We start from the raw sequence: 24,532 nt of genomic DNA on the forward strand, positions 1-24,532 counted from the left end.
GATAATATATCAAGGACATTCAGCCACCGAAGTGTCGGTCCTATTCAGGGCATATACAAAAATGTGTAGTGGATGGCACTCCTTGTGTAGCATTCGGTGCTCAGTGGTAATGTTCAATATAGATTAGGGCTGCACGATATATCGAAAAAATGCGATATGGCGATTTGGCCGACCCGAAAATGCAGCGATTATATATGAAGGGGCCCCGCGCACATAACTGGCTTTGTGTGTAAAGTATTTTACTAGTGTGTGAAACAAGCTCTCTCCTATTGATAACATGGCCGCCTCTGTACTCACTTTCACTATGAATGCACTGCAGCGAGCGGCAGCGACCGGCCGGCGCGTGACTGACGTCACTTAGTAACGCTCCTGCTTCCTGAAGTGGGAGGAGCGTTACTAAGTGACGTCAGTCACGCGCCGGCCGGCCCGCTCGCTGCAGTGCATTCATAGTGACAGTGAGTACAGAGGCTGGCCATTTTATCAATAGGAGAGACAGTTATGTGCGCAGTTTAGGACACATGAGGGGACACATAGGGCCATGAGGGGGACCAGCATAAGATGCTATATGTGTGTCTTATGCTGGCCCCCCTCATGGCCCTGTGTCATAGCACAGATCCGCTATAACAGTGTCATCCACAGATCCACCCCATAACACTGTCCTCCACAGATCCCCCATAACACTGTCCTCCACAGATCCCCCATAACACTGTCCTCCACAGATCCCCTCCATAACAGCGTCATCCACAGATCCCCCACATAACAGCATCATCCACAGATCCCCTCCATAACAGTGTCATCCACAGATCCACCATAACAGTGCATCATCCACAGATCCCCCATAACAGTGTCCTCCACAGATCCGCCATAACAGTGTCCTCCACAGATTCCCCATAACAGTGTCCTCCACAGATCCCCATAACAGTGTCCTCCACAGATCCCCCATAACAGTGTCCTCCACAGATCCCCCATAACAGTGTCCTCCACATATCCCCCATAACAGTGTCCTCCACATATCCCCCATAACAGTGTCCTCCACAGATCCCCCATAATACTGTCATCCACAGATCCCCCATAACACTGTCCTCCACAGATCCCCCATAACACTGTCCTCCACAGATCCCCCATAACAGCGTCATCCACAGATCCCCCACATAACAGCATCATCCACAGATCCCCCACATAACAGCATCATCCACAGATCCACCATAACAGTGTCATCCACAGATCCCCCATAACAGTGTCCTCCACAGATCCCCCATAACAGTGTCCTTCACAGATCCCCCATAACAGTGTCCTCCACAGATCCCCCATAACAGTGTCCTTCACAGATCCCCATAACAGTGTCCTCCACAGATCCCCCATAACAGTGTCCTCCACAGATCCCCCACAACAGTGCCATCCACAGATCCCCCATAACAGTGTCCTCCACATATCCCCCATAACAGTGTCCTCCACAGATCCCCCATAACAGTGTCCTCCACAGATCCCCATAACAGTGTCCTCCACAGATCCCCCATAACAGCGTCATCCACAGATCCCTCACATAACAGCGTCATCCACAGATCCCCCACATAACAGCGTCATCCACAGATCCCCCATAACAGTGCATCATCCACAGATCCCCCATAACAGTGCATCATCCACAGATCCCCCATAACAGTGCATCATCCACAGATCCCCCATAACAGTGCATCATCCACAGATCCCCCATAACAGTGTCATCCACAGATCCCCCATAACAGTGTCATCCACAGATCCCCCATAACAGTGTCATCCACAGATCCCCCATAACAATGTCATACCCAGCCGTGTCAGCGCCTCATATGGGAAAATCCAAGCAAATAGACCTCTAGCACAATTCCCTTAAAATATCGCATCGCACATCGTTATTGCAATTTTTAGGGCCCTAATCGCACAAAATTCCCATATCGTGCAGCCCTAATATAGATATAGGTAAAGACCACGGCACTCGTATTTGAAATAATCAAAAGTAATTCATTTATTGTCCATCCCAAAAATTAAATCTTATGACACTGGCCAACGTTTCAGTCCACCAGGACCTTGTTCATGGCCTTAATGGTGAAGATCTGGAGGCATCGGGTGGATCGGGTGCCTCCAGATCTTCACCATTAAGGCCGTGAACAAGGTCCTGGTGGACTGAAACGTTGGCCAGTGTCATAAGATTAAATTTTTGGGATGGACAATAAATGAATTACTTTTGATTATTTCAAATACGAGTGCCTATATCTTTTACCTATATCTAGTCAAGGCATATGGCTGCCGCGATGGCTTAACGACTGCAGACGCCCAGCCCCTCGGATCTGACACATTCCTCTAATGAACTCATTTACTGAACAGTGAGGGGCGTCCTGATCGCCAGTATGAAAATTATCAGCAACATGGTCTGCGGAGTACAACTGGGATAGTCATGTCTGAGAGTCAGCTACCAGCAAAATATAATAAATAATTATTATCCACTGTCTATCTCATATCTATCTATCTCATATATATATATATATATATATATATATATATTATCTATCTATCTATCATCTATCTATCTATTATCTATCTATCTATCTATTATCTATCTATCTATTATCTATCTATCTATTATCTATCTATTATCTATCTATCTATCTATCTATTATCTATCTATCTATTATCTATCTATTATCTATCTATTATCTATCTATTATCTATCTATCTATTATCTATCTATCTATCTATCTATTATCTATCTATCTAATATCTATTATCTATCTATCTATCTATCTATCTATCTATTATCTATCTATTATCTATCTATTATCTATTATCTATCTATCTATTATCTATCTATCTATTATCTATCTATCTATTATCTATTATCTATCTATTATCTATTATCTATTATCTATCTATTATCTATTATCTATCTATCTATCTAGTTTTTCAATATTAATCAGTTTAGACACTTTATAGCTTTATATGGCTGGTGGATGTAATTATATTATAGGAATTTTTATGGAGATTATGTATCACAATATCGAACTGATTGAAAATATTATATATGCATATATTTTGTTTAAATCATGTTTTGTATGAATTTTTCATGATAATCACATGTAATTAGCAATTATGTATTTTACCTATATATACAGTGGATATAAAAAGTCTACACACCCCTGTTAAAATGTCAGGTTTCTGTGATTTAAAAATAAATGAGACAAAGATAAATCATTTTAGAACTTTTTCCACCTTTAGTGTGACCTATAAACTGTACAACTCAATATAAAAAAACAAACTGAAATCTTTTAGGTAGAGGGAAGAAAAAATATAAAAATAAAATAATATGGTTGCGTCAGTGTGCACACCCTTAACTAATACTTTGTTGAAGCACATTTTGATTTTATTACAGCACTCAGTCTTTTTGGGTATGAGTCTATCAGCATGGCACATTTGGACTTGGCAAGATTTGCCCACTCTTCTTTGCAAAAACACTCCAAATCTGTCAGATTGCGAGGGCATCTCCTGGGCACAGCCCTCTTCAGATCACCCCAGATTTACAATCAGATTCAGGTCTGGGCTCTGGCTGGGCCATTCCAAAACTTTACTCTTCTTCTGGTGAAGACATTCCTTTGTTGATTTGGATGTATGCTTTGGGTCGTTGTCATGCTGAAAGATGAAGTAACTCTTCATGTTCAGCTTTCTAGCAGAAGCCTGAAGGTTTCGTGACAATATTGACTGGTATTTGGAACTGTTCATAATTCCCTCTAGCTTAACTAAGGCCCCAGTTCCAGCTGAAGAAGAACAGCCCCTTGGCATGATGCTGCCACCACCATGCTTCACTGTGGGGATGGTGTTCTTTTGGTGATGTGCAGTGTTGTTTTTGGGCCAAACATATCTTTTGGAATTATGGCCAAAAAGTTCAACCTTGGTTTCCTCAGACCATAACATCTTTTCCCACATGCTTTTGGGAGACTTCAGATGAGTTTTTGCAAAATGTAGCCTGGCTTGGATGTTTTTCTTGGTAAGAAAAGGCTTTCGTCTTGCCACTCTACCCCATAGCCCAGACATATGAAGAATACAGGAGATTGTTGTCACATGTACCACACAGCCAGTACTTGGCAGATATTCCTGCAGCTCCTTTAATGTTGCTGTAGGCCTCTTGGTCGCCTCCCAGACCAGTTTTATTCTCATCTTTTCATCAATTTTGGAGAGACGTCCAGTTCTTGGTAATGTCACTGTTGTGCCATATTTTCTCCACTTGATGATGACTGTCTTCACTGTGTTCCATGGTATATCTAATGCCTTGGAAATTCTCTTGTCCCCTTCTCCTGACTGATACCTTCTAACAATGAGATCCCTCTGAAGCTTTGGAAGCTCTCTGTGGACCATGGCTTCTGCTGTGGGATGCAACTAAGAAAATTTCAGGAAAGACCAACTAGAGCGGCTGAACTTTATTTGGAGTTAATCAGAGGCACTTTACATGATGGCCGGTGTATGCTGACTCCTATTTAACAGGATTGTGAATGTGATTGCTTAATTCTGAACACAGCTACATCCCCAGTTATAAGAGGGTGTGCACACTTATGCAACCACATTATTTTTGTTTTTGTTTTGTTTTCTTCCCTCCACCTAAAAGAGTTCAGCTTGTTTTTCAATTGAGTTGTACAGTTTATAGGTCACATTAAAGGTGGAAAAAGTTCTGAAATGATTTATCTTTGTCTCATTTTTTTACATCACAGAAACCTGACGTTTTAACAGGGGTGTGTAGACTTTTTATATCCACTGTATATCCACTATAATATGTACATTTTTTCCTGCCCATTGTTTGTATGTGTGAGAGACTGTGTATATACTTCTGTATAAATGTATGCAAGTACTGTATAAAAGTAATTTAAGGGCATACGTGTATGCATGAAGGTAGTGAGTGTGCATGTGTACATGGCTGTGTAATGAGTGTGAGCACAATATCAGAAATGTTCTGATATTTCTAAAATGTGAACCTTTAGTAGATAGAGTATGTGAGTGGAAGGCCATGTCCCTACACAAAAAGAGAAAAGTGGAAGCAGATTAAATGGGCCGTATTCCATCGCAATGCCTTGGGTGGCATGAAATGTGAATACAGCCCTGCTCTTAATAAGTATGAACCCCCTTCATTCGTCTCCAGTGGGTTATTTTGCGCTGCAGTGGATCCATTTAGGTGACACAGATCAGCAGAAAAAGACTGTTCAATTTTAAAGTGAAGAAAGCACAGTGGGGCAGGTTGACTACTGCAAACGCACTAAGATTTTGTCTCCATCAAGGAGGGTATATCTTAGAGGTGCCAATGTGCACCAGAACTTTGTGCCAAAAGTCATCCTGTTTCCAAAGTCAAGAACTCGTTGAAAAGTACAATCGAGGGGCTTCGTGTAGAGACTGTTCACCTATTTCTAGAAGGTCCATGTGTTGAAGAGTCAGTTTCCACCATGGCAACCTAAAGCCAAAAGACACTTTTTGAAAAATACCAGTCAGGGGATGGATATAAGAACATGCCACTCATTCATTGAAAATAGTTTGGCACAGAAGGCCATTCCCAAATCTTGGTGACCATGGAAGGAGGTGAGGTAGTCTGTGAGTAGACAACCCCTTGAAGATATCAAAGGCCATCAATTTAATCATAGCAGGAAGTCCTTACCAATGCGCAAATAGCAACACTGTTCCATCAACAGCAGCTTGTTGATAGTTTCCAGGTTGTAACAGATTTCTTTTTACAAACCAAAAATTGAGAACCAAGAAGGTAAAAATGATTTATAACAAAGTCGCTTGTCCATCAAACATTGAATTTCAGCTCCTTAGTTGCTCCCTAGTATTATATTTGAAGGGAATGTTTCGAGACTGTTGAATGAATGGACTATAATACACTATTATTTCATTATCTACTGCTGGGCAGATATTTATAACCTCTTACTATCTGCAGCTGCGGCGTATGAAAGAACTGGAACCTTTTGTTGGAGATCCTGCCGAGGTTCCTTCTCCAGGTAATGTGATCATATATAAGATGGCGATGGAATCCAAAAGGCTCCGCTTTACTTAATTCTGTAATTGCAAAAAAAAAAAAGATGCTTAAATAATCTGCAGCTCGATGAAAGATGTCACGTCTGTAATTCTGTTAGCAGCACGCTGACCGAGGCGGTTCAACGGTCCCAGGATGCTCTTCATTGCTGAATGTTCATGTAGCCCATTATCCGTGGTGGACTCACGTATAGGGAGCGTGAATGTTAATCACAGGCAGAATGATGTAAATGTCTCGGGACATTAGCTCTGGACGTCATAACACAAATCAGCCAAGGCTCTGGAGGATGGAGCAAAACGAGGGCAACGGGGGTCACGAAAACGGAGAGGAAGTCCAGGTCTGCGGTGTCAGAGATGAATTTCTTAATTACGGGACTGACGCAGTATTGATATTGGCGGCTGATTTCGCTGGCTGTGTTGGAGAAGACGGAGAAGTTCAGGTGTTTGTGTTGGCTTCTGCAGGAGGTAATCATAAAATTTTTTGCTAGTACGTAGAATGATGGAACCTTGGAAATTTTTTATTGTTACGTATCCAAGAATTCTTAGGGTTCTTCCATGAATTGTCTAATTTTAAAGTGGTTGGCTCATGAAGGCAAATTCTGTTACGTACCCAAGAATTCTCGATGTTCCTCTATGATTTGAACTCATCTTAAAGGTGCTAGCTCATAAAGACAAACCCTGTTACATACCCAAGAATTCTCGATGTTCTTCCATGAATTAATCTCATCTTAAAGGTGCTGGCTCGTGAAGACAAACTCTGTAACATACCAAAGAATTCTCAATGTTCTTCCATGAATTGATCTCATCTTAAAGGTGCTAGCTCATGAAGACAAACCCTGTTACATACCCAAGAATTCTCGATGTTCCTCCATGAATTGGTCTCATCTTAAAGGTGCTGGCTCATGAAGACAAAACCCTGTTACATACCCAAGAATTCTCGATGTTCCTCCATGAATTGATCTCATCTTAAAGGTGCTGGCTCATGAAGATAAACCCTGTTACATACCCAAGAATTATCAATGTTCTTCCATGAACTGATCTCATCTTAAAGATGCTAGCTCGTGAAGACAAACCCTGTTACATACCCAAGAATTTTCAATGTTCTTCCATGAATTGATCTCATCTTAAAGGTGCTGGCTTGTGAAGACAAACCCTGTTACATACCCAAGAATTTTCAATGTTCTTCCATGAATTGATCTCATCTTAAAGGTGCTGGCTTATGAAGACAAAAAAACTTTTGTATCCAAGAATTCTCAATGTTCTTCCATAAATTGATCTCATTTTAAAAGGGTTTTGGCTTGTAAAGGCAAACCCTACCCATTATGGGTTATATTAGCTATAGCGGGACTCCCCTGTATTAGCAAAAACAGAGAGCCAGTTATCTGAATGGCTGCCCTATAATCCTACTTGCAGCTGGAGGTGAATTTTCTACCTAGCTGAGAACTGGACCCATGACGATCATCTGATCACTTTGGCAGCTCCTATCTGAATTGGGTTCATCAGGTCTGATGAAGCCACTGTTCCAATGATGAAACTCGTTCTCAATAAAGAATTAACTCTTCTACCTACCAACGTATGGACCACTGGTATTGATCTCTGACCTGGCAAGCGCCCCTGCTTAAGTTGTTTCTCAACGCCATGCTCTAGGATAGGCCATCAATATTAGATTGGCAGGGGTCCTTAACTCTGCACCCCTGCCAATCAGCCATTTCCGAGGAGCACGCATGCTGGTAGTTGGCACCACAACTACACAGCTCTGTCTATGGTGCAGTGGAAGATGCTGGTTAATGCAGTATTCACTTCAATGGGAGCCACTGCATGAACCAGCTTCCATAGAAGAAGGGTGACAGACTCCTGCCGATCTGATATTAATGTCCGCTCCTATACAATCCATCAACAGAAAACCAATGGCCGCATTGATTGCATATTGACTCCCACTGCAAAAAAGTTATTCTGATGCATATTAGATACCACTGGTCTAGAGCATACCTATAGAAGCAATATAGATAATTTCAGGAGACTGTCATCCTTACCGCTGGTAAAACAGTTAATGACTCAATGTAATGAAAGTACAGTAATAGACTTTGTGAAATCATTCACATCAGTCAAGAGGGACTTACACTAAATATTCCACTAAATATTCACTAAAACCAAAGTCAAAAAACTATTTCCCTTTAAAAATAGAATCGAATGGTACCCGTACAGGAGATCCATTGCTTAGTCAGCTCAATGCCAATCAGCAGCAGCAAGATGGTAAAGGAAATTCTCATTGATGAAAGGAGCTGTAAATATGGTTATTTCAATCAATATTGTAAGACATTGACTATGGCTTCGGATAACCCAAGGGGGACACGAGGTTTGCTAGTATTTTTATTTTTTTTAGGGTTTGGGGTGACATACTTCCATACTGGAAAGATTCTACCTCTTCATATGCTTCTGTTCCTTAAAAAGATGATTCTTAAAGAGGATCTTCAAGGGACAAAACACAAAACTCATGCTCTACATAAATCAGGTTTATGGATGCTAAACAACCAAAGACATGCACTTTCTACTAATCATCACAACCATTCGGCGGATTGGTAGGTAGCACAAGGTTATCCTTCTGACATTCTTTATATGTGTTTGGAGGTGTCCTGTAGATTCTCTGATAACAAATATACACTAAAACCAGAGTTACTGGGCTGCAATCCCTTCAAAAATAGTATAGAATGGTATCTAAACAGGTCATCATAATGGAGATGTAGGGCCTGAGCAGCTCAATGTCAGTAAGCAGCAACAAGATGATAAAGCTACCTCCCATCTATGAAAGGTTCTGTAGTGATTGCTATAGGAGAAGAAGAGCATTTCTGACATAAACAATTTCACTGGAGAAAAATAGGGGTCGCCTAAGGGTTCTCCAGTACATACCCTATAGCTGTAGGGTTTTCAGCAAAGTCACAACTGGTATTAATCGATATATGAGGATACTAGTTATGATCTATTACAATTATACTACCTCATATTTGTCTTGTAGAGATGCTCCTTAAAACATAATATCTCTTATCCAGGAGGACAAAAGCTGGCTCTCTAAGTCAATATCTAGCCCCTTTAACAGGCCTTGGAACAATACGTTGGGACTAGGGATGAGCGAATCGACTTCGGATGTTTCATCCGAAGTCGATTCGCTCATCCCTAGTTGGGACATAAGCCAAAACAATAATTTTTCATAAGAATTACACCCCAACCGCAGAAAACTATTTTGTTTTTTTTGGCTCTTCTGCAGTACAGATCAGGGTGCTGATTTAGCTGTAGGACCTTTGATGTGGGTCTTGGAAAATTATGTTTCTCCTTGTGGAGACTACCAAGTTGGTGTAGTCTTATAGCCCACTCAATGCTTCCTAGGAAAAAAAAAATCCAGGAAGACAAAAGCTGGATCTCCGGTATCAAGTATTGGGTGGCTACTGGCTAGTTAATGTCTGGGCCTTTGTAAAGAACAATAACTTGGGATATGGACCAAAAGCAGAATTTGTTCCAGTAAAAAAACATTGATCTGCAGACAACAGTTTGTTTGTTTTTTTCTCTCACCAGTGCAGAGCACGGCACTGGTTTCACTGGAAGAGAATCTTCCATGGGACAGAAACTATGTCCTATAAAAATTGTGCCTGTGGGTCCTAAACACCCATAGATGTGCACTTTTAGCCTTAACAACATTCTATCTATCTAAGAGCCCATATGCTAACCAGACATGGGTCCACAAGAGGAGACAATTCTGAAGGTCCTCCCTCTATCAATACAGAGCGTGCTCATTCACACACAGGACGTATAATCAATCAGAGCTAATAGGTTATTTGTGACTCATTCACATGAAATAGACACTTGGGGAAACAATTGTCTCCAAAATCCCCTTCAAATGGGGTTGTCTTCTGCTGAACATTAACGGGCATTAACATGTCAGATGCTGGGCCCACCAGAAGATCCTCTAGTAAAGGTGCTGGGCCGGTCTGAGCCTGTAAGTATGTATATGACATACATGAACATAACTCATGATAAATTCCCACACACATGAAGGGCCCGGGGTTCCTTACCTTATGTCTACAAGGTCACGTACTGAGGAAATCTACAGTACATCTTGATTTCTCATATCAGAATGAACTTTCATTGCATATAATAAAAATCTATAAACTTTTATTAACCCGGCTACCTAATCCACATGTTTAACCAGCCATGCAATATTCATTATCACATACTGCACATATGCTGGGGGAGCGCTGCTCTTCGTGGACATGTATTACCACTCAATTCTATCTACTGTCCGCTACAAATCCTTTGTTAGACACATATATAAGCTAAAATACACAAAAATGATCTCAGACTGACCCATATGTCTGTTTATAGCAACGGCCCCTTGTCCACTGCCGTTCTGCTCTCCAGGGTGGACACGACGCTCACTCAAACTCATGTTCTTCCTCCAGTGACCAAGACCCACTGCGTCTCCTCAGCTTCCTTGGGCCCAGGTGCCGGAGTCTTCTGTCTTGTCTCCCCTGGCAGAGGCTAGGCCTCTCCCCTCTACCTAAATTGTTCCCTTTGGCCCTGATTCACAAGATCCTATGGCTGGCCACTCTAAGTACCTAAGGCACTTTCTACTAGGGGAGGCTGCCTGAGCAATGGGTTGTCAAGCTTGCTACTTCTCTGTGAAGGTGTGCTGCATTCATTTGTCTGCCTGTGTACTGACCTCTGCCTGTTTACTGTATTCTGACCTGACCTGTGCCTGACCCCCATATTGACCTTTCACTGCCAACCCTGACCGGTTAACGCATTGCACGCACTCTGCCAGCCCTGAACTCGGCCTGACCCCATGGTGCTCAGCACTGGTGTCAATTGCACAGAGACTATTCCAGGAGGTAGCAGCCTGGTGATTCCCCTGCAGCAAAGTCACAGGGTGGATACCAGGGGGCTGCCAGAACAGGGCCTTTAGGATTAACCCAAAGTCAAATATGTTGGATGACACAGTTATTCCACACCCACTGCTGTAAGAAAATCTTCTTGATGCTTTGTCCAGGAGGTAGAACTGCTATGTCACATCATCAATTTTAAGCATTTATCGAGCTATGATACTGTCACAGAGTCACCCTGACTTCATAGAAATGCACAGCTCCTGCTCTATCCTCCTGTTTCCTGTCTTTAGCTCCTCCCCAGACATTTACTTTTATATAAACTTCTTTCTGGCTTGTTTGCCTTCATCAATGTAAGCTAGGGATCAGCAAACGTCGGCACTCCAGCTTCTGTGAAACTACAACTCCCAGCATGCACACTTACCTGGCTATAACTCCCTTAGAAGTGAAACAAGGATTGTGGGAGCTGTAGTTTCAGAACCTCTGGAGTGCTGGAGGTTACTGATCCCTGGTGTAAGCTATGGTAGGCATGGCTTGCATCTTGTCAGGTGTGGTTTGTCTGTAAGGTTAGGGTGAGCAGGAATGAAGCCCTATAATGTCCACTACTGCAAAACACAAGGGAACGTTTATGACATAGCAAAGTGAGGTAGAAGCAGGGAAAAATGGAAAGATCTAAGTAACCATCAGGCTCTCCACCTGGCCTGTTCTAGAACACAACGAGGACGTAAGACCCTCATTTTCTAGGTCTAGGTCAGTGGCCTCCAACTTGTGGCTCTCTAACTGTTGCAAAATTACAACTCTCAGCATGAACTGTCAATTAGCAGATAGATATATACAAGATAAATATATATACAGTACAGACCAAATGTTTGGACACACCTTCTCATTCAAAGAGTTTTCTTTATTTTCATGACTATGAAAATTGTAGATTCACACTGAAGGCATCAAAACTATGAATTAACACATGTGGAATTATATACATAACAAACAAGTGTGAAACAACTGAAAATATGTCATATTCTAGGTTCTTCAAAGTAGCCACCTTTTGCTTTGATTACTGCTTTGCACACTCTTGGCATTCTCTTGATGAGCTTCAAGAGGTAGTCCCCTGAAATGGTTTTCACTTCACAGGTGTGCCCTGTCAGGTTTAATAAGTGGGATTTCTTGCCTTATAAATGGGGTTGGGACCATCAGTGGCGTTGAGGAGAAGTCAGGTGGATACACAGCTGATAGTCCTACTGAATAGACTGTTAGAATTGGTATTATGGCAAGAAAAAAGCAGCTAAGTAAAGAAAAACGAGTGGCCATCATTACTTTAAGAAATGAAGGTCAGTCAGTCAGCCAAAAATTGGGAAAACTTTGAAAGTAGGGGCTATTTGACCATGAAGGAGAGTGATGGGGTGCTGCGCCAGATGACCTGGCCTCCACAGTCACAGAACCTGAACCCAATCGAGATGGTTTGGGGTGAGCTGGACCGCAGAGTGAAGGCAAAAGGGCCAACAAGTGCTAAGCATCTCTGAGAACTCCTTCAAGACTGTTGGAAGACCATTTCAGGGGACTACCTCTTGAAGCTCATCAAGAGAATGCCAAGAGTGTGCAAAGCAGTAATCAAAGCAAAAGGTGGCTACTTTAAAGAACCTAGAATATGACATATTTTTAGTTGTTTCACACTTGTTTGTTATGTATATAATTCCACATGTGTTAATTCATAGTTTTGATGCCTCCATAGTCATGAAAATAAAGAAAACTCTTTGAATGAGAAGGTGTGTCCAAACTTTTGGTCTGTACTGTATATATATATCGTATATACTGTATATATATCGTATATACTGTATATATACATAAAAGATAGATAAATGGAAAATGGTGAATGGTGGTTGGGAACGCCATCCTGTGTGTAGCATGTTGCTAAGGGGAAGGGGACAAATCTTTGAGGGGCGGTATCCAACACGGTGGCCATTTTGAACACCGCCAGCCTGGAACCAAGTCAATATTTTCAAATGGGAATGGGTGCATGTGACATATGTATCTGATAGAGCATTCGACAAGGCTTTCAAATCTGTGCTACCGTTTCCAGTTCTGCAGGTGTATTAATACTTTTGGACCACCTTGTATAATAGGTATTAGATAGATAGATAGATAATAGTAAGATAGATTATAGATAGTAAGATATTAACTAGATAGATAGATAATAGATAGATAGATAGATAGATAGATAGATAGATAGATAATAGATAGATAATAGATAGATAGATGACAGATAATAGATAGATAGATAGATAATAGATAGATAATAGATAGATAGATAGATAGATAGATAGATAGATAGATACTAGATAGATAGATGACAGATAATAGATAGATAGATAGATAGATAATAGATAGATAATAGATAGATAGATAGATAGATAGATAGATAGATAGATAGATAGGAGATAGGCAAACATATAGAAGAAAGAAAGGTAGATAGATATATTGCAACTTCTCTGTGACAATGTGTCCTCTAAGCTGTGCAGTCAGGAAAGGGTTACAACGTCAGTTTGGTAAGAAGCCACTTTAACAAATCTATTTGCAATTTGCTGAATTTTGAATACAATTTTCATCTAATTTGTTCTGCTCAGAATGGCGGCAGTAATGCATAAAACCGTCCGTGTGTTGTCTCCAGCAGATGCATGGTTTGTGGTGGCGGAGTCCTATGTATGGACATAATGAGGGCGACTGGGTCATGCGTGAGGGTCATGAGGCACAGAACGGACACCGCAGGAGACTGCAGGACTACAGGCGTCTGGACAGGAGGACTCCAGCACACGACTGTCTTCTGTCACGTCTTCAGTGGAAGTCTGTATTACATATTACTACCATGTGGGATTGCGTCTGTTTTCCTGTTTTTTTTTTAAAGAGTTTGTAATCTATTTTTCTCTGTTATCAGCCATTCTGGCTGTGGAGAGTCCGACCGTAGGAGAAATGAAATGAATACAAGCTATTGTTCTCTGTTATCAGCCATTGAGGCACAAGTAAATAAAACCCATTTCCCTATTAGCCTGTTATTATGCTGTGGACAGGCTGTGGCAAATCTTTTATAAGCCGCTGCCTTTAAGTTTAGTGTCCGTTCAACCGGAAAGGTTTCCTTAAAGTGGTAGTATCCTTTATAAATCCTTTTTAAGCATTAAGGGATTCTGACTTAATACAGAAGAGCAATTAGATAATTTTTCTTTATCCCTGGAGGACCCTGTTCGCATGTCTATGTGTAATGCCTCATTTTTCCTGTGGGGGCACTGCAGAGAAATTGAATACTTGCTGCCAGATTCTTGCACACATTACAGTTAATCAGTAGAGGAACACACTGTGATCGGCTTATCATTGGGAAAACTTGTAAATGCATCCATGTGTCATGCCTCATTTTTCCTCTGGGGGCACTGCAGAGAAACTGAATACTTGCTACAAGATTCTTGAATAGATTACAGCTAATCAGTAGGGGGACACACTGTGATCGGCTTATCATTGGGAAAACTTCTAAGTGCATCTATGTGTAATGCCTCATTTTTCCTCTAGGGGCACTGTAGAGAAATTGAACACTTGTTACCAGATTCTTGCATAGATTACAGCTAATCACTAGTGATCGACTTATCCTTGGGAAAACTTCTAACAAACAGTGATTGTCCAAAGCAGAGACCATCCTAAAGGTTCTCCTGATCCTAGCTAGGTTTATTAGGATTTTCATAAGATAAAGCTGAAGAAAACTTCACTAACTAGACCTCCATAAGAATGGAAGAAATTAAAATGACCACGAATGATCATGTACTGACGTGAAATGAAGGTTGGTATAGTTCCCAATGGTCATCAACACATCAACATCAGTGACTCTGAATCCCCACAAGTCCCCTTTAATTCTTCAAGAGATTCTTGAATTTCCATGAATAATACTGATCACCACCATTGATGAGACCTCACGTCTTATGACATTTTGGTCCATCTGAGAAGATGGGTCAACTACACCCTCCTAAACCCACCATCTAGGACAATAAAAGATCCTAAGCAAGTAGCACGGAGTAAAGTGAAGAAAATAAAATTAGTCATAGAGACGACGATTAAAAATCAGGATCCTAAGAGTCCTGCAGTTGTCACATCTCTGGTTCTAGAAATGGTTGCTTCCAAATTTGCCCCATTGGTTGGACATCCATTCTTCTTCCAAAATCTCTCACCCATTAGAAGCAGACGTGGAACGATGCAAAGACCTGAAATTGCCTACATTATGAAGCCTGTTCCATGGGGAAATATTGGGATATTGGGTGGGTGGGGTGGTGTTCTTACATCTAATGTAGGTTTAAGAGAAGACCAGCAATGATCACATCATTGGGAAACCTGAAGGAACGGCCAGAAGACGATGTGGAAAAAGACACGGCTCATATGGTCGCTAGTGATCAAAGCCGACTAATAACAAGAATGAATAAAATAAAATAGAAATAAAATATTCGGAAAAAAAAAATTGTAAAAAATAATCAACTAACAATGATCGATAGTAATGAGACATAAAAAAATGCAATAACATAAAATGATATTAATATGTAAAAAATAATACGCATGAATAATTAATCCTATAAATACAATAAGAAATAATATAAATGATGCTAATAATGTAATAATAAATTATTATTCAATTATTTCTAGAAATGATAACAATGATTATGGAAATCAATGATAATGAATGAAATGTAAATTAATAATTTAAAATATAAATTATATCAATTCTAAAATGTCTATTATTAAGCGATAAATAATTATCACGTGATCATGAATAGTAATGACTGAAAGCCTAATATAAAGGCAAGTTCTATAAAATAATAAAACATAAAATTATAATAATGAACGTTAATGATGGCCTAAAATCAGAACGGATCCTATATAATGATAATGATTAAAAATAAATAAAAATGACAGTAAAATATGATAAAATTATCAAAATTAATAATAAAATAATGAATACTTATTAAAAATATATAAAATAAAATCATTTAATCCGCAAGAATAATGACTAAAACAATCGTAATATGTTTTTTAATCTCTGGCGCAGCTATAATGATGCAGCTTTGTTCTCCTCTCAGTCTGTTTAGTATTTTTGCTTTTTTCTGTCTTAACTACAATTCAAAGATTCTCGCAGCTCCCCAGAACACAGGGAAGTTTTGCGCACAAAGCCACGGAGCCGTCTGTCATTGTATCTGCTGCACGGCTCCCGTCGCAGACCTCTAGCCCTGTCTCTGCAGGCGACAGCGCGTTCCTTTCAGCAGCAGCAGCACCGCGATCACACATCCAGCCTGCGCCTCCAGGAATTTGCATCACAACGGAGTTGTTTCTAGCAGCCACGTGCTCGCCCCTTTCTCTCTGCAGCCACTTTATCTGCTCCTTTCACGGCGAGTTTGGAGTGTCAGCTGCGGTGCCGAGCATTAATCTGAAAACCTCTGTAATCTGCCCTCAATGGATGAAAGGAATCAAGGTGTTATCTGTGTGTGCACAGGCGGGATTGCTATGGATTCAGCGGAGGCAGAGGACGCCAATCGCTTTATACCTGTCCTCTTAGACCGCCTATTAAAATCCCCTGATGTATTTTATCTCTTTTTTTTTTTCTTTTTTTCTGGTAAACAGAGGGTTCACTTATTTTAGCTCAATTCTATAGTCTGCGGCTTAGTTACTGCAGAAAGGCAACATTAACGACCTCAGCTAGATTGTGAGCTTCTCATTCACCTGCAGAAACACAACATTAACAACCTCGGCTAGATCGTAAGCTTTTCATTCATTTCATTCTGGATCAACTTGCAGGATATCAGGCTGAATTGGGTGGACTTACGTCTTTTTTAAACCTCAAAAACTATGTTATCTGGTTACCATCAGAAACACAACATTAACGACCTCAGTTAGATTGTAAGCTCCTCACTCACCTTCAGAAAAATAACAGTAAGGACCAAGGCTAGATTGTAAGCTTCTCATTCAATTTCATAAACGCAACATTAACAACCTCAGACAGATTGTAAGCTTCTCAATTGCCTTCACAAACACAACATTAACAACCTCGGGGTGGATTGTAAGCTCCTCATTCACCTTCAGAAACGTTAACAGTAACGAACTGGGATAGAGTGTAAGCTTCTCATTCGCTTTGATCTCACGGTATGGATTGTTGCTGTAAACCTCTTACTGTAGACAAGGTATATCCATCTGTATCCTGGGTCTGTAGCCAGAACTTACAGGATAGTTCAAAAAAGGATGGAATTTTTGTAAAAAAAAATTATTGCAGAACATCAAAAAGTTTCTAAGAGTTACGTCTAGTCTTTTGAGACACACACAAGCGTGAAACCCCATCGTCTAGATGTGAACACACAGTAAGAGACCAAAGCTATATCTATAAGGGATTGTGCAATCATTCACCTGTTAGAAGACAAACCCCCCTGAGATGCCACCATAAGATCTAGGCAGGCGGCTCTGTTATGTAGACCCTGTCCACAGAGCTGTAGTAAGAAGTCAGCCTTACCTCTCTGAGTGTTTCCAGTCTCCGGACCTCTATTGATATGTGACTGCTTCCCCGTTCACTGTGGTATATTTATACACATAGGCTCCCCCACCTCTCAGGCACTCACATTGCTAGTGTGCGTATCCACCCCCTCAAGCTTCCTGCCTGTCTTGCAGAGGAACACCAACACTATTCCACCTACCTCTTCCCTGTCTTTAAGTAAGAAACAACGTCACTGCGATTCCCTTACAGGACATCTCCTGCATGGTCAGTGATATCGCCCCCTCCTTCCCCAACTACAGAGTGGCGCAGTGCCCGCCTTTGTCCATGGCACCACATGGATTGTCTTTGCCATCAGAGATGTCATTCTGTGCATTAGACAATTAACTAGTCTCCTCTCCCATGGGGGCAATGCTTCCATTCTTCACGCACTATTACCCTGCCGCACAGTCAAGATACTAAAAAGGATGGACTGACGGGGATATGGAATTGGAGAAGAGGAACGTTGTCAGGTGCAATTAGTAAATGAGACAAGACTACGAAAGTATAGACGAGGGGAGGTATTGACCCATTACTTAGACTGATAAGGAACTGGACCAGGTCAATAAGACGTGAAGGTGATCCTGAATGTAGCACAAAATTAGGTTGTGTGGAACAGGGTTTAGGTCTTGTGGTTATGGTGCTATATGGAAGATATGCATTTAAAGAATGGGAACTTGGTCATTTCCAGGGGCCATTATGTGTTGGGCCATGTACGTTTATGGAATTTACCAAATACTGGACCCTCTAGAACTGTAATGGTTTAGTGCTAAGGAAGCCACTCGCTCTTTACCCTCAACAAGGTATGAACTTTCTGAGCTAGATCCCTAGGTTGGATCCCCAGAAGTATTTACCAATAAGTGGCAAATGTGCTGCTAAGAATGCCAGGTAAGAACATGGCGATAATATAGATGAGCAGGTCGGGGTCACCAAGGGCCGATTCCTGTAAAACATGCAGAAGAACCAGGCAAAGTCCAAGACATTAGAGCTGAGGCAAGTACCCGGGTAAATCTGAAGGAGCCAGTCACATAGGCCTTGCCATTCTAGAGATTTGTGGAAGACATGGGTGGTTCACCAACAATGGCTGTGGTAGGGGCTCTAAGAAGTATATTCAATAAAGTCAAATTATAAAGGACATAAAAAAAAGAACGTTATGCTGAAGGAAGAGCTCAATGAACATACCTATCTACCTACGTAGGCTTGTGGGTTGAGAAAGAGATCAAGGCTCTCACACACTCCCCATTTTGAATACAAAGACACTGGCAGGGCAGGAAGAAGACCCATAGAACTTGGTAGGTAAACACACTCTTACAGGATGTGGATTCTGCAATGTGCATGCCTTTAGGGGGTATTTCCATCTCGGCATATTCACAAGATATTTCATAAATGTCTTAGAGATGTAGATCCGGCCCCTTCACCTATCTCCAGAACAGGGGTCAGTCACCCAACCCACCTACCGCTGGTGTGGCAGCAGCTAGGTGTTGCACACAGATGGAGAATAGGTGCAGAGGAGGTTGCACATATGCACAACTCTCTACGGTTAGCCAGGATCATGTCAAAATGTAAAGTCTTTATCAGCCTTAAACTGCAAATACCTTACTGACTGACTCCAGTGAGCGGCCTTGCAGTCTCTGGACCTTCTAGTTCTTTCTTTCTCTCTCTGGAGCACTGTAAAGTAGAGATGGCTTTCTTGATGCAAATATCTCTCAAAATAGTGATTCTCTGGGTCTCAGGCCTAATTTTTCACACACTAAAACTAGGGGTGGACCTAGGTCCAACTCCTAGTATCCTACGGGGTAATGTCAGGATTGTCAAACCTGACCTATCTATCCAAAATAATGCAGATTACAACACATCAAACAACAAAAACAATTTTGCAAGTGCCCTATTCTGGGGTACTGCACATCGAGGATAGGTATGGGTCCTAGAGGCAGTTTATAAAACCCATTTGCAGACACTCTGTTATGGCGTTCAGAGTTAATAAAGTGGAGTCCTCTACTCAGGATCCTCATCTCTTAGAGTGGTTATAAAGAGTGTCTCTCACTCTGGAGGACCTGTCCTGTCCTGTATTATACAAACTCACAGATGTGAATGGACACTGTGTAATGCTTCATTTCCCCTGCGGAGGTGCTGCAGGTAAACTGAACTCTTACTGCCAGGTTTCCCCACAGATTACAGTTGATCGCAGGGGTTCTCAGTTAAAGGAGAACTGTAGAATCAGCTTATTTTCAAGAGACATTCTAATAAGCAGGGGTTGTCCAGAGCGGGCAGGTTCAGTTTAAGTGTTTTTGGCATTGTCTTTTTTTTTATTTCAATCATTTTTATTGATTTCGTAAGAAGAACATTTATAAAAATAGCTGTGAGGGGACGTGTGACAAGCAGCCGCAGGTAAGTGACAAGTAAATTGGTTTTACATTTGTCCTGGGAATTTTTCAGATTATTTTACTACATTTCTATGCAATCAGTAAAATACATTCTTTTCAGAACCTGCTCATTATGCCTTGAGTTAAAAAAACATGGAGTAATGCACACCATTAATTTAACTTTATGAATGCCAAAACTGATGCTGTCCAGTGTAATTTTCACTGTTACAGCCAGTGCCTGCTGCTGTGCTACTTCGGGAAGACATGACACAGGTGGACTCACCCTGTGTCTGTCGCAGTTCCAGCGCACTGGCAGTGAATTCAGGTTCCTGTGTCTATTGGGCATAGTCTTCATCGAACCTCACCCCATTCTGCAGTATTGCAAGGGTTAACACTCCTTTGGTTCTGTGTGCAGTTGCTTCTAATGTATTAATCAGCTCTGTTATATATGCTGTGCTGTTTGTCTGACTCATTGCCTCAGCAATAGGTTTACTAGCTTGTTAGATCCTGCAACAATGCTATAATCTGCTTGTCTGCCCGTCTACTGACTTCTGCTTGATTCCTGAATTCTGACCTTCTGACGCTTGACCTGACCTATGTCTGATCACCGTACTTACCCTGAGCTGCCTGTCCTGACCTCAGACTGTTTATCGGACAGCACAAACTCTGCCTGACCTGATCCCTTCGGTGCCCTACACTGTTTTCTCTGTCCCCCGTGCGCCAACTGTCAACTACATTGGTACTACTCCAGGAAGTAGTGGCCTGATAGCTTCTCTACAGTAAAGACCAGATCCATGTATAAGGATTAAAGTCTGAATACCAGGGGACTGCAAAAATAAAGCTCTTAGGTTAAGCTTAAAGTCAAACCAGTATAGTTGACACAGTGATTACACACCCACTGATCATTACAATCATTACCCTTTTAAGCTTCTTTACTCACCCCTCTGCAGTTCTTGTCTCCTCCCTTTCTGTGGATGGGCAGCAGCTCATCCTATGTGACCATCAAGCAACTGCATCTCCCAGGAGTTCTTTTTAACCGCTTCCTCCCCTGCATAGAGAATAGTCCCTCACACGATTCCACTAATAAATAGCACTATGGAATGTAATGCCTCATTTCCTTCTACACTGTCTAGAGAAAGATAGAGCTATATATCTTTATGAATTTAGAAGTAGGGATGAATTAAAGGTGTCTGGGATGCTTTATTATAAGATCACTACGCTGACAGTGAGAGAAGGAAAACAGCAGGGAAGTTACTGAGCATGTGCGTCCACCTTTGAATGCAGGAGAAGGCGGACCAGAAGGAGAAACAGCAGGGGGCGCTACCAGAGAGAAAGATGTAATGCACACATTAAACTTAACAATATTTTAATTGCAAGTATATTGCAATAAAAATTAATTAGGAACTGTCAGATGAAATGCAGAATGTAAAAGTGAATTCCCCATTAAAAGTGCCCTGTCTGACCCAGAAAGAAGCACAGTGAAGTACTAAAAAATTAAAATATACAAATCACCAGGACCAGATGGCATACACCCCCGTATCCTAAGAGAATTAAGTAATGTCATAGCCAGACCCTTATTTCTGATATTTGCGGACTCTTTACTGACAGGGAATGTTCCACAGGATTGGCGCATGGCAAATGTGGTGCCAATATTCAAAAAGGGTCCAAAAACAGAGCCTGGAAACTATAGGCCGGTAAGTTTAACATCTGTCGTGGGTAAACTGTTTGAAGGTTTTCTGAGAGATGCTATCTTGGAGTACCTCAATGAAAATAAGCAAATAACGCCATATCAGCATGGCTTCATGAGGGATCGGTCATGTCAGACTAATTTAATCAGTTTCTATGAGGAGGTAAGTTCTAGACTTGACAGCGGTGAATCAATGGATGTCGTATATCTGGACTTCTCCAAAGCATTTGACACTGTACCACATAAAAGGTTAGTATATAAAATGAGAATGCTCGGACTGGGAGAAAACATCTGTAAGTGGGTAAGTAACTGGCTCAATGATAGAAAACAGAGGGTGGTTATTAGCGGTACATACTCAGATTGGGTCACTGTCACTAGTGGGGTACCTCAGGGGTCAGTATTGGGCCCTATTCTCTTCAATATATTTATTAATGATCTTGTAGAAGGCTTGCATAGTAAAATATCAATTTTCGCAGATGACACTAAACTGTGTAAAGTAATTAACACTGAAGAGGACAGTATACTGTATATATATATACTACAGAGGACAGTATACTGTATATATATACTACAGAGGACAGTATACTGTATATATATATACTACAGAGGACAGTATACTACTACAGAGGGATCTGGATAGATTGGAGGCTTGGGCAGAGAAGTGGCAGATGAGGTTTAACACTGAGAAATGTAAAGTTATGCACATGGGAAGGAATAATGCAAGTCACCCGTACATACTAAATGGTAAGACACTGGGTAACACTGACATGGAAAAGGATCTAGGAATTTTAATGAACAGCAAACTAAGCTGCAAAAACCAGTGTCAGGCAGCTGCTGCCAAGGCCAATAAGATAATGGGTTGCATCAAAAGGGGCATAGATGCCCGTGATGAGAACATAGTCCTACTACTTTACAAATCACTAGTCAGACCACACATGGAGGACTGTGTACAGTTCTGGGCTCCTGTAAACAAGGCAGACATAGCAGAGCTGGAGAGGGTCCAGAGGAGGGCAACTAAAGTAATAACTGGAAAAAATAAAGAATCACAGCCGGCACTACTCATCGCAGTGCAATATCAGGGCTTGACAAAGCACTATCCAGTGCGAAACCGCTGTTGCCTTACATTGCTGCATCTGTGACCCACAACCGCTGTGTTTTAACCGACAATAAAGCTGCAATTTGTGAATTTTCGGTGAGAGGCGCTTTTATTTCTGCATTTTTTTTCTAAAGGAATAACTGGAATGGGGCAACTACAGTACCCTAAAAGATTATCAAAATTAGGGTTATTCACGTTAGAAAAAAGACGACTGAGGGGAGATCTAATTACTATGTATAACTATATCAGGGGTCAGTACAGAGATCTCTCCCATCATCTATTTATCCCCAGGACTGTGACTGTGACGAGGGGACATCCTCTGCGTCTGGAGGAAAGAAGGTTTGTACACAAACATAGAAGAGGATTCTTTACGGTAAGAGCAGTGAGACTATGGAGCTCTCTGCCTGAGGAGGTGGTGATGGTGAGTACAATAAAGGAATTCAAGAGGGGCCTGGATGTATTTCTGGAGCGTAATAATATTACAGGTAGGGATGAGCGAATCGACTTTAGATAAAACATCCAAAGTCGATTTGCATAAAACTTTCTATACTGTACGGAGTGAGCGCTCCGTACAGTATTAGAATGTATTGGCTCCAATGAGCCACAGTTATTACTTTGCGAAGTCTCGTGAGAAATTGATTTATACTGTAAAAAAACATTTCCCATACTCGGGTTCGGTATAAGTGGTACCTTGTGCTCCGTACAGTATTGAAACTAAGTTTTATGCGAATCGACTTCGGATGTTTCATCCAAAGTCGATTCGCTCATCCCTAATTACAGGCTATAGCCACTAGAGAGGGGTCGTGGATCCAAGGAGTTATTCTGATTGCCTGATTGGAGTCGGGAAGGAATTTTTTCCTCCTTAAGGCCTCATGCACACGACCGTTGTGTGCATCCGCGTCCGTTCCGTCATTTTTCACAGTTTAGCGGAGGTCCCATTAATTTCTATGGAGCTGTGAAAAAAAACTGATAGTCCTCATTCAAGTCAATGGTTCCGTCAAAAAAAAAAGGATGCACAACTGGTAGGTCATCCGTGTCCACGTCCGTGTCCGGTTTTTTCTACAAGACCTGAAGCGTCCCACTATGTTTAGGTGTAATTTATACATCCCACCACTAGATGGGGATAAAGTTCAGGTCCTATATATACCCAGGTCAGGCCTAGTGAGACAGATCAGATTAGGCAGATTAAGAGTGGAGTTCAGTTGAGACCAGAGGTCAGTGTGAAGATTGACACAGAGAGTGAAAAGGTGCAGATCCAGCACTTCAGCTCTAAAGAGAAGTTTTAGTCCAGAAAGGGACAAGAGAAAAGGACAAATTCAAATTCATCCAAAGGATAAAAGCCGTAAACCAGGCATAAAGGACCTTTGGGACATTTTAGGTGAAGGATACCCTAGCCTCTGGCAACCTCACCAAAAGTTCCACTGACATTGAAGTAACCCACTGCTCCAAGGCCACGAAACCTGACAAGCCTAAAACAGTGGATTTGCAGAATTAACTCTGTAACATCTAAAGACTGCATAATTGTACTGCTGCAACCAAGAGACATCCAAAGTGAAAGTTGTGAGTTGCATCTTACCACTATCTACCTCATTATTACTACCTATGGTTGTACCACCATTAACGGTACTGGTGTCACGACAAAAACCGTCAAGGAACTCAGCCGCAACAAGCACCCTAAGCACCCCTAACATCAAGGGCACCTCAACCACCATCTTGGCTGATGCTTCCTACCACAGAGCGTGCCCCGGAGGATTTCGTGCTGTCCACCTCAACACTGTGCTGCCAGCCCAGGGAGGCTATCTGCTAACCGTGAGTAAACTGATGAACTGTGTGTTATATTATTTGGCCCCTCATCGGTCCACCGTGCACCTCACGTGTTGCCCCTGCACTACTGGTTGGCTGCAGACCTTGGTGCAATAAAATTACACTTTTCATTAA

Source organism: Bufo bufo, chromosome 4 (assembly GCF_905171765.1).
Source record: "Bufo bufo chromosome 4, aBufBuf1.1, whole genome shotgun sequence".
In the NCBI taxonomy this organism is placed as follows: Eukaryota; Metazoa; Chordata; class Amphibia; order Anura; family Bufonidae; genus Bufo; species Bufo bufo.